We start from the raw sequence: 12,534 nt of genomic DNA, 5'->3' as shown, positions 1-12,534 counted from the left end.
TCTCATTTAAGTCAAAAGGATTTGGATCAGACACTAACAGAACATAAACTAGTGGCTTTGTGGGGAGTGTGATCAGTTTTGACAGGAAGTAGGAATGTAGGACTCCCTCTCCATACATTTCTGGCAAGTTCTTTCCTGTGGATCTTAACTACTCAATATTATAGGCAGGGCTGAGTTGGGGGCGGGGTTGGGATTTATGGAATTGAAGGCTCCTCCAATAAAAGTTTTTTTCCTGACCAAAGTGATATAGCTCCCTGGACAGACATATCATCTTTCAAAACCAACAAGCTTTATTAGCCCTGCAAAATGGATCCTGAATTATTCTTAAAGCTTAAATATATATATTTATGTTTCTATTACTGAAGTACCAGATAGTCTTGAGTAACTTTTGCTTTCTGGAAATCTACAAATTATTAAAATGTATTTCCATTTCCAGTCCAAATTGAGCTTTGAATTTTTAAGTAAAAAAGAAAGAAACAGCACAGGATTTATATCAAATAACCAATTTAATGAATGCTTATAAACTGGTAATTATCCTAGAAATGCATACTTGCACTCTCCCTCTCTCTGTTTGACTTTGAATTACTGAGATATCTAAAAGGACCATGTGACACATCTCCTCGAGGATCCTTTGGGATTTTTATTGTCTTAAGCGGAGAGTCGAACAGAACAGAACATGGTGCCCCTAACTCATCTGAAAATCTTTTTCTGAAGAACCTGTGATTTCTCTCCTCATCCCGAGTGTCCTGCTGCATTAATTATGAACAGAAATTTATGCATATTCAAATCCCAAATAGCTGATGAGCTTTGGATGGCTTTTCTTTGGTCCCTTCCATTAAGCAATCATGAAAACTTTAACAGTTCAGTTTTGCCTAAGATATCAGCTCATTGTTGATTAATGAACTGACAGAAAGTGCTCCATGGTGGATATTTCACCCTTCCAAAGAGGCCATGCTCTTATATCATCATAGACTAATCTCATCAGTTCAGTAAGTGCAAGGAGAATAAAGGAGCCAACATTTTCTAACTCTGTAGCACTCAGACTAAGCAACCTGAACATAGATAAATTCTCCACTGCTCTGCATCTTGTCTTCTTATTTACACCTACGTAAACAGTTTGTGTAAAATGCTACTACATAGATTCATAGACTTAAGGTCAGAAGGGACAATTATGGTCATCTAGTCTGACCTCCTGCACAATGCAGACAACAGAATCTCACCCACCCACTCCTGTAACAAACCCCTAACCTATGTCTGAGTTATTGAAGTCCTCAAATCGTGGTTTAAAGACCTCAAGGTGCAGAGAATCCTCCAGCAAGTGACCCGTGCCCCATGCTGCAGAGAAAGGCGAAAAACCTCCAGGGCCTCTGCCAATCTGCCCTGGAGGAAAATTCCTTCCTGACCCCAAATATGGCGATGAGTTAAACCCTGAGCATGTGGGCAAGACTCACCAGCCAGCACCCAGGAAAGAATTCTCTGTAGTAACTCAGATCCCACCCCATCTAACATCCCATCACAGACCACTGGGCATACTTACCTGCTAATAATTGCCAAAATTTGGCTATCCCATCATTCCATCCCCTCCATAAACTTATCAAGCTTAGTCTTGGAGCCAGATATGTCTTTTGCCCCCACTACTCCCCTTGGAAGACTGTTCCAGAACTTCACTCCTCTAATGGTTAGAAACCTTCATCTAATTTCAAGTCTAAACTTCCTAGTGACCAGTTTATATCCATTTGTTCTTGTGTCCACATTGGTACTAAGCTTAAATAATTCCTCTCCCTCCCTGATATTTATCCCTCTGATATATTTATAAAGAGCAATCAGATCTCCCCTCAGCCTTCTTTTGGTTAGGCTAAACAAGCCAAGCTCTTTCAGTCTCCTTTCATAAGACAGGTTTTCCATTCCTATCAGTATAGTGACATTTTGCACTCACTTTTCACAGGTATATATAAATGATGACACAAGGTGCAAAACACTGGAGAATCAGCCTGAAAGAGACAATTTTTGCTCTAATTTACACCCATGCATTTCAAACCGAGGCTTCACTGGAGCAGAAGCTGTCCCTAATCTAATACTGGCCTACACAGTACTGTAATGTACACCAATAGGGAAGTTTGAAATCCCAGCCACCCCTCATTGCCTGACTCTTTTTCACTTGTGCCTTCAGACAGAATCTGAACTCAGGCCTCCAGAAGTGAAAGACACTAATCACCTGTATTAACAAGTTCTTCCCTCTATGTCTGACTTGAGTCTTCTACTACTAGTGCTGGTCAGATATCTCAAACAACAGATAATACCAGCAGACCAAAACAGAGTGTAATAGCGCTTGCCACTTTTAGGGAATACAGTACTAATTAGAAACAAGGACACAATAAATACACTTAGATTGGTGGGCTATTAAGGGGGGGATTCTCTCGTCCAGGCTCAGTTCCAGCAAAGAAAAATTTAGATGGACTTTCAGGAACATTTTGCATCACAGTAAGGTCTATGAGGTCATGCAATGATCTTGTGCACTTGAGGGCCAATTGAAACTGTTCTTTGAAAAAATGGGAAGTGTTCCTCAAACTGACCAAATGGAGGGATATTGGGGCTAGCTGGCATGATATAACACAGCCATATACAGGCCAGGGTGGAGGGGGGGTAGGAAAGTGCATTTCTCAGGGTGGCACAATCCCTCACCCAACAGAATCCTTAAGCAATGGAGACTATGTAGGTTACAGCTTCCTAGAGGATGTTGCATCCTTTTTCCTTGCCACAGTGCATCTGGCTTCCTCTTGACTAGTGCATAAGAAGGTGGATGGGTCCAAAACCCACATCATCCCTTCCTCTGCTTGTCCTCTCTGGAGCACTGTGAGCCTCTGGCATCCCACAGAGGAAGGCATATAGGCAGGAATGAAGTTCATGTGAGAGGTGAGCTCCCTTCCCCACGCTCTTAAGGGCCTAGCACAATCAGGCCCATAGAACATAGCATTCTCTCTTTCTTTTCCCCCTGCGATGGTTTAGAGATCTTCCCTATTACTGACATGGAAAAAGGAAAACATACTTGCTAACCACTCCTGCCTCTGTGGACTGCTATGATTGGATGGCATGACGTTACTGTGGAATAGAGACAATCGAAAACTTAAGAATAGAAATGGATCAGAAAAGCTTTCCTTTTACTTGGGTGTGTGTGTTTGCTCTCTTTTCTAGCGGATCAAATGCATGTGACTGATTGTGCCTCTTTATTTTTTATGCATTAAACTTTCAGCAATATAAAATTCACAAAAATTCACTCCCTTGGCCCTGTCTGTTGTTTTGCCCACAGGAATGCTGGCAAGGGAAAGGGATAGCTTGTTTCTACTGTCAGTCTAGAGCCAGAGCCATTTACGTCGCCCTATTGGAGAAATTAGTTGGGCACCTGTAGCTGACCTACAGGTTATTTTGAAATAAATCAGTGACTTGATAACAAATGGACTTCATTCATTCTTGGCTCTGGCACCTCAGCTGGCCAGAGTTATTTCAATATCGCCCAGCAAAAATCCATAATGCGCCTGAGATTCTATTTCACTGTGGCTCTTGACTGGCTATGAGCACACAGCTGCCTTCAGAACGTCCATATGTCACCTCTAAATTATGCCAATTTCCTGACAGCTTCGAGAAGAATTTCGCAGATGTGATACCAAAACTAGAGAATTGACATTTGGTTGATAACACTCCATCAGGTTATCGAGAGGATGAAGTGGTGAATCACCTTACAGCTTGCTATGAAATCTGGTCATACGTCTGGTCATACATCATAAATGTTACTTAGAAAAGGCTATTTCAAGCTGCAGTCCATTTGTTACGGGAAGATTTCCAGATACAGAGACAAATACCTCTTAAGACGTTGTGACATAGCCCCCAATAATTCTATTAAGTATATTGGTTATGTTGTGACATGTCATGGTATCTTATGACATATAATGGTAATGACAGCAATTATGCTAAGACTAAGTAAGTGAATTTATGGAATCTGAAAGTGAAATCTAATGAACAGATTAATTTTCACTGGAAGAGTTAGCTAAAAACTAGTTAGATGATTGACAGACAGAATTGCTAAGTACCTTGAAAAAAGTTTGTCTCAAATCACTGAGGATGGTCATTCAACTGAGTCATCAAAATGCTCAATTAAATCGCTAGGCACCTGAAACAATACCTTTGGCAAAAGTGCGATGGGGAAGGAGGGTGGTTATACTAACACAAGTGCTAATTTCATATAACTGTTCATTTACTGATGCAGTATATCAGAACTGGAGATATTCACTGTGAATTAATTTTCGTTTATATCCACAACCTTGTAAAAAGTCAGCAAAAATAATTGACAGCAATTATTTCTAGCAACAGCAAATTGCATTGCTCCCCCTCAAATGGCCATCTGGTAGTGTGAAAATTATTTAATATGACTAGGCAGCCTGCTTCTTTTTCACTAAAATAGACAGTTCTACAGTGTATTTCATATTTAAACTACATTGTGCCATCCATATGCCTCACATAAAATACCATCAACATTGGCCTACTCTGTAATATATTTCACTTACAATTTTCAAAGGATTGACAATATGTATTTTTTCAGAGGACTCACTATAGTGTTCTTACTGGATGGGCTCTTAAAAATATGCACCCATATATTCACTTTTAACAACAGCAAAAGCTCCCTTTCATTTAATTGAAAGGGCAATAAGTGCTCTATAAATCAACAGCAACAAATCTCTTAATTTTTTATTGCCATTGTGTTTACCCAAAGAATTCCCTTGCCCATCCAAAGTTTGGGACATGGGGACAAGTGAAATAGAAAGAAATTGGTTTCACAGCTCCATCTAAGCTTTGATACATTAAGAGCCAGATTCTAGCCCAGCCTTGATGACATCACAGGAGCGTAAGAAAGAGTAAGACCAGCCCACTTGTCCCTACGCAGGTTACCCAGTCCTTGGGTCTGGGCATACATGGATAAAGGTCACTGTGAACCTACTGTGATAGACCTAGGCCAGTTGGGAACAGCAGAGTAGTCCTATTAGTATCCAGGAAGGACTAATAGGACCTGCTAAAGGACCTCCCCCCAGCCTAAGGAGAGGATCCACAGGTCCGGGACACTAACTAAGTACGTGGGACAACTAATGAAAAAAACAGGAGAGGGAGTGAGGTCATAGGGCTAAATGAAGGGAACCAGATGGGGACACCGAGCAGAGAACCCCGGACAATGCCCACTGCTCCTCGAAGGCGTCAAGGGAGCCAGTGGACGCCGCCCAGAGGAACTCCGCCCGGATGCGTGAACGGACGGAGGAGCGGAAATAGGCCCCACAGTCGCAGGAAATCCCATCGGCCAACCTCCTCTCCCTGGTTTTATAGATGGCCAGTTTGGCCAGGACTAAGAGGAGGTTGACAAGGAGATCCCGCGACTTCGTGGGGCCACGGATAGGGAGTGCATAGACAAACAGGTGAGGGGAAAAGTGCAACCAAAAACGCAATAAGAGATCCAAGAGGAGCCGGAACAGGGGCTGCAACCTGGCGCACTCTAAATAAACATGCGCCAGGGTCTCCTTCACGCCGCAAAAGGGGCAGGTGTTGGGGACAGGGGTAAACCGCGCCAAGTACACGCCCGTGCTCACGGCCCCGTGAAGGAGCCGCCAACTGACATCCCCGGCGGGCCTCGGGACTAGGGCAGAATACAGGCTGGCCCACCGGGGCTCCTCACCCTCGAGAGGTGGCAGGAGGTCCCGCCATTTTGTATCGGGGCGGGACGCGAGGGTGAGGTAGTGAAGCGTGTGGAGCACGAGCGTGTACAGATGTTTTCTTGGCGCGGTCTGGAACAAAACCGGCTGCAGATCGGGCAGCCGGCTTGCAGTGAAAGGGCGAGGGGGGTGATTGGGGCCATGGGGCAGGGGCCCGATAAAAAGATCCACAGGGCCCGGGGTGGAAGGTGGGCGGGGCGTGCCCTCTCGCAGGACCCGGTCGAGGTAAACCCGAGCAGCGGGCAGTAAAGCGGCCTTCACCTCCTGAAGTACGCGCCGGGGGGTACGAGGGCTGGAGAGCCCCATGCGCTGAGCGAGCGTCAGGGGATCCAGCCAGTCTCCCCGGTCGTAGTCCAGGAGGTCTCCGACCCTGGTGACTCCTGCCAAGACCAGCCTCTGGCGCACCGCGGGGGACTCCGCCACCTGCACACGGAGCTGGGGGTTGTGTAGCAGGGGCTCCGCGAGGAGATCGACCCCCACGGTGGCCGCCACGGACCTGGTCGTTGAAAAGAGCTTCCAGGTCCGGAGGAGGTCTTGGTAGAAGACCGGCAGCTCAGAGAGGTCTCGCGGAAGGCCTCTCGGATGGAGAGAAAAGAGCTGCCGGTCGTATCGGAGCCCTCGGAAGCGGCGGAGGAAGGTGTGTGCCAATACGCTCCACGCCGGACTACCCACACTGTACAGGAGCCTCTGCAGGGCCTGGAGGCGGAAGACGTGGACCTGAGTGCGCAGGCACTTCAGGCCCTCCCCCCTCCTCCTCCAGGGGCAGGTGGAGGACCCCTGCAGAGACCCAGTGCGTTCCTGGCCAGAAGAACTCCAGAACCGCCGTCCGGAGGTTGGCCAGGAAATCCGGGGCCGGGACCAGGGTGTTGAGCCGGTACCAGAGCATGGACAGGACTAATTGATTCAGCACCAGCGCCCTCCCTCGAAGAGAGAGGCACCGGAGTAGTCCTGTCCATTTCCGGAGCCGCGCCCTCACCCCGCCCTCTAAACCATGCCAGTTCTCCGGCGGAGACGGATGCGTGGCAGAAAGGTAAACGCCGAGATAGAGCAGCGGACCCGCGCTCCACCGGATGGCCTGAAGCGCGGGTGGGAGGGAGCTCGCCTGCCACCCGTCTCCTACCACCAGGCCAGAGCTCTTGACCCAGTTGACCCGGGCGGAGGAGGCCGCCGAATAAATGGCCTGGCAAGCCTCCACCCGCACCAAGTCGCCCGGGTCCTGGACCACGAGGAGCACATCGTCGGCGTACGCCGACAGGACCAGCCGCAGCTCCGGCTCCCGGAGCACCAACCCCGTCATCCTCCGACGGAGGAGACAGAGGAAGGGCTCGATCGCCAGAGCGTACAGCTGACCCGAGAGGGGGCACCCCTGCCGTACTCCTCGCCCGAAGCTGACCGGCTCGGTCAGGGTCCAGTTGAGCCTGACCAGACACTCCGCAGAAGCGTACAGCACCTGGAGAAAACCCACAAACTGGGACCCGAAGCCAAACGCTTGCAGAGTGCCCAGGAGATACCCGTGATCCACCCTGTCGAATGCCTTCTCCTGATCCAGGGACAGGAGGGCGAACGACAGACCATCCCTACACCCTAATTCCAGAAGGTCCCGGACCAGATACAAGTTATCAAAGATCGTGCGGCCCGGGACGGTGTAGGTCTGGTCCGGGTGGACCACGTCCGCCAGCACGGACCCTAGCCGAATCGAAATGGCCTTCGCAACGATTTTGTAGTCCGTGCTGAGGAGCGAGATGGGACGCCAATTCCGTAAATCGCGGAGGTCCCCCCTCTTCGGCAATAAGGCGAGCACGGCTCGCCTGCACGAAAGAGGGAGGACCCCGCTCCGCAAAGACTCAGCCCAGACGGTGACTAGGTCTGGGCCGAGGACGTCCCAGAACACGCGGTAGAACTCCACGGTCAGCCCGTCCATGCCCGGAGATTTATCGGTGGGCATGCGACGGAGGGCTTCCGAGAACTCGGCCAGAGTGAGAGGCAGCTCTAGCCGGTCCCGGTCGCCCGCGCTGACTGTCGGGAGTCCGTCCCAGAGCACTCTGCAAGCGTTAGGATCGGTCGGATCCGGGGAGAAAAGAGCCGCGTAGAAGGCCCTAGCCCTCCCGCAGATCTCCGCCGGATCCGTGAGGGGGGTGCCGTCCTCCGCCAGGAGGCAGGTGACGTGCTTTTTGGCCCCCCTCCTTTTCTCCAGGGCGTAGAAGAAGCGGGAGCCACGATCCATCTCCCGAAGGAGGCGGATGCGGGATCGAACAAAGGCACCCCGGGCTCGATGATCCTCGAGGGCCCGGAGCTCCTCCCGCTTCTCCCGGCACGCTCCGCAGAGGGATGGATCCTCGGGGCTGGCGGCCAGACGCCTCTCCAGCTTCAAAACCTCCCGTTCCAACTGCTCTATCGCCGCATCCCTCCGTCGGCTGGCGCCCCGGGTGTAGTCGCGGCAGAAGAGCCGGGCGCGCACCTTCCCCAGGTCCCACCATCGCCGCGCCAAGGGAAAGGCGCGTCTGTGCCCTCGCCAGGCCAGCCAGAACTCCCGGAAGGACGCCACGAAGCCCACGTCCTCCAGCAAACTATTATTAAAATGCCAGTAGGCCGGCCCCGGCCTCTCCGTGCAGAGATAGGCCGTCACGGTGGCAAGATGGTGATCAGAAAAGGGGGCCGGCCGAACGCTGGAGGAGTGGGCTCGTGAAAGGTGGAAATGTGACAGATAAATGCGGTCCAGCCGGGAGTGGCGCGACCGATGGGCCTCCACCCGGACGAAGGTGAAAGTCGAGACGTCGTCCGGGTGGTGGTCGCGCCAGACGTCCACCAGGGAGTGGCGTTCGACGATCTCCCGGAGGACGTCCGCTGCGGCCGGGCACTGCTCGGTCCCCGAGCGGTCCCGTTCCTCGAGGGTGGTGTTAAAGTCCCCGCCCAGGACCAGGCACTCACGAGGATCCAGGGAGCTGAGGAAGGCGGACGCCTGCCGATAAAAACGCAACCTCTCCGGGCCCGATGTCGGGGCATAGACGTTGACGAGATTAACCACAAGCCCCTCCATGCGGACCCGGAGGTGCAGCAGGCGGCCCGGCACAGCCTCGGCGACCCCCAGCACCTCGGGCCGTAGGTCGGGGGAGAACAGGGTCGCCACTCCTGCCGAGCGAACCGAGAGGTGGCTAAAGTAGACCCTGTGCCCCCACTCCAGCCGCCAGCTAGCTTCAGCGGCCGGATCCGTATGGGTCTCCTGCAGGAAAACCACAGAGTACCCTCCGTCCCGAAGGAAGGAGAGCACCTGGCTCCTGCGGAGACCCATCCTACAGCCCCGGGCGTTCAAAGTGGCAAAGATGATCGTCGCCATGAGGAGTGTTGGGGGGGATCCTCGCCGGCAGACACGCCCACGGCCTCCGTCGGGCCGCGCAGCAATCCGTGACCAAACCCGTGGGTGAGTAGAGAGTCACGGAAGAAGCAGACCCGCCGGTAGGCCGCGGCGGCCTGCTTCCCGGTCCCCTTACCCTCCCGCATGAGGGCCTTTGCGGCCCGGAGGATTAGATGGAAATCCCCCCACCGCTGGAGCGCAAGATGGACTTTGTTACGGGAGCCACGGACGTCCTCAAGGAACTCCCGCAGCTCCTCCCTCAGCGCATGGGGGGGCGGGGTAACGGATCGAGAACCGTCCCCCAGCGGGGCCCCCGTCACAGCCCCGTGGCCCACCGAGGCGGGCAGGCAGGGGGCAGACCCTCGACGTGGCGTCCGATGGGCCGACGCCCCGCGGCCCGCCCCGCTCCCCAGTTCAACAGGGGGCGGCGGAAGGAGAGCAGCAGCCCCTGATGGGTCAGAGCAGGGAAAAACAACTAAGGCCGCACCCTGGGGAGTATCCCCAGGGGCAGCAGTGGCATCACGGGAGGTGGAGGGGACAAGAGTAGGGCCAGGGGTCGGTTGGCCCACACCCAAGAGGGACACCCCCTGGGAATCGGGTCCGGGTAGCGGGGCACCGACCGTCGCCTCAATGGGCTCGGCAGCCGTCAGTGAGGTGCCACCTGCAGCCGGGCTGATGGAAGACCCCAGGGGACCCTCGGAGGCGGGAGCAGAAGCATCAGTCAGGAGTAGGGAACCCGGGGACAGGGGGACCGTAGTGAGGTTGCTCAGATCGAGGCCCGTTTGCAAAGGGTCGTCCTCCCCCTGTGTAACTGGGGTCAGACCCAGGGCCTCGATCTCCTCATAGATGGAGGGGAGATCGCCGTCCGCCACCCCGGGGCCCTCCCTGCCAGCACCCGAAGCGACGCCCACCTCAGCGCTCGCAGGGGGTGCGGATGGCAAGCGGGCAAGAGGGGCTCCCTTGGGGGCGTTCTCGGGAAGGGACCCCGGAGGAGGGGCAGTGTCACTGTCCGGTGCTGCCACGTCGTGCCTAGCCAGCACCACAAAACGGGCGTCGTCAGGGGGCAAAGCGGAAGGCTCGTCATCAGAGACCCCCTTCCTGCTCTTCCGGGGGGCCTCCGAATCCGAAAGATGTAATGGGACCGGAGCCTTCCGCTTGCCCCGCTTCCCCTGCACTAAGGACCAGCCCTCCATGGCATCATCCGGGGGCTGGCTAACAGGGGTCAGGTCTGGGGGCAAGGGCAGCGGCTTAGGGACTCGGGGAGGCAACGGAGGGGCAACAGGAATGAGGGAGGAGTCTCCCTTGGGCGGGCCCTCTCCCACGCCCAGCGTTATCTCCGCCGCACCCTCCTCCACAGCGGTGGACTGAGAAGGAGGAGGGGCAGCTTCAGGTGCTGGGCAGCTAGGGGCACTGGCGGTGACGGGGCCGGCGCCATACCGGGGCTCGGGGGTCCCGGACGCTCCTCCGTGCCGGGCCAAGGGGCAGTCCCTCCGGACGTGCCCCATCGCCCGGCAGAGGTAGCACCGGGCCTCCCCCGTTGAATAATGCACCCGGTAGCGGGCTCCCTGGTAGGGGACCACAAAGGACCCCTCGAGCGCCTCTCCGTCATGTGCCGCCGGCGGCAGTTGAAGCTGCACTTGCCGGCGGAACGAGAGGACGTGACGGAGGGCGGGGTCCTTGCAGCCCAACGGGAGAGGGCTGATGACAGAAATAGGGCGCCCCAGGGCAGAAAGGGCGGGCAGCAGGGCGGCATTGGGAAGGAAGGGAGGGACGGAGGTCAGGACCAAGCGGACCCCCAGGTCTTCCAAGGGCTCCAGGGGCACAAACACGCCCCCCACTGCCAGACCCGTCTCTACCGCTTCCTGGGCGGCGGCCTCCGACGCCAGGAAGAAGACCACCTTCCTGTACATTTTGGAGGCCGCCACAATGGCCGTGGGCCCCACTACCCTCGCCAACGCCCTCACATAGATTTCGACGTGGGGCGAGGCGGGCACCAGGAGGCAACGGACGCCGTGCTTCCTAGTCAAGGTGGGAAAGGGGCCCCGGCCGCTAGAGATGGTAGTGGAAGCGGCAGGCGGAGGAGTAGCGGCAGGCGGGGGGGCCGCCGCCACCTGGGCATATGCCCTGGGGGCCGGGGGAGGGACACCTGCGGAGCTGGTAGAGGGAACAGCGGGGAGGGATGCCGCGGCCGGTAGCGGGACCACGGCAGCGGGGGTAGTCCCTGCCATGGAGGGCCTGGTCTTTATAGCTGGGCCCTTACCCTTCTTCCCACCCCGACCTTTCCGACCGGCTGGGGGGGCTCCCTCCGAATCGGAAGGGGCGAAGGACGTGGCAGCAGCGGACGTCTCCCCGATACTCGCCGTTGCCGGTGCCCCAGCGGGGGCAGTGGCAGGTAAACCAGCAGCGGCGGTCGAGGTAGAGGCTTGGGGATTGGACACGGGGGTTTCAGGAGGAGGGGCGGTGGGAGCATCGCGAGGGGTCTCCCCCGCCGCGTCCCCCGCCATAACGAGAGCGGGAAGGGGGACAAACAGCGAGGGGAGGGGAGGGAAAGGAGGCGACCACTCCTCCCCGCTAGGCTGCAGGCAGGGGAGGAGGGTGCCAGAAAGGGAAGGCTAAAGGGGCGTGGGGAGCAATCGAGGACCCGGGGGTGGGAGGGTAGCAGGTCACCGACCCAGAGGGAAATTCCGGCTCCTCTAGATGCACTAGGGGATCAGGGGGGCTAACAGCATAGGGGGGGTGCAGTGAACAAGGGCAAACTCAAACGGGGGAAGGGCACAAGCGCATGGAAGGGGGCATGGGCGCACGAGGGGAGGAGCCAATGAGGGCTGGGGGATCACGGGAGGGGGGAAAGTTGAGCTAGGAGCGGGGTAGAGGAACCACGGGGCTAGCTACAGGGCTGGGGCAGGACAATCAGGGCCACAGAGGGAAATGGGTGGGGCAGACAAATGTGGCAAAGGAGAGGGGGCCAGGCCAAGGGGGTGGGGGTGGGGGGTGCGCCCACGGGCACTTGTGCAAAAATTCAATGCAGCTGGCTGCTGCTGCAGGCCCAAATGGTGGAGGTGGGCGTGGCAAGGCAGGTGAGCAGCTCAGTCCCAGAGGCAGGAGGCCGAAGCAGAAGGAAAAACAGCCAGCGGGGGTGGTGGAGGGGGCAACGATGGTGGTGGGGGCGAAGGGGGACACGGATGGACCAGGGGCAGGCTCCACGCCACACCCCCGGTGTCCCAACAGACACAGTCCAAACCCCCACCACAAGAGCACAGTCTGAAAAATACTCAGTCCATAAGTGCCCCCTCCACGGTGGTCTTCAGAGTCTCCATGAGGTCCTCCAGCAGCAGGCAGCACTCTCCTTCTCCTCCTCCTCCTCGGGGCTCCAGCAGCTCCCCAGCAACTAACACAGCAGCTCCAGCAGCTCCAGGTGGTGGTCTGGTGGCC

The sequence above is a fragment of the Mauremys mutica genome, chromosome 1 (assembly GCF_020497125.1).
Source record: "Mauremys mutica isolate MM-2020 ecotype Southern chromosome 1, ASM2049712v1, whole genome shotgun sequence".
Taxonomy (NCBI): Eukaryota; Metazoa; Chordata; order Testudines; family Geoemydidae; genus Mauremys; species Mauremys mutica.
Note: the sequence above shows the minus strand (reverse complement) of the source record.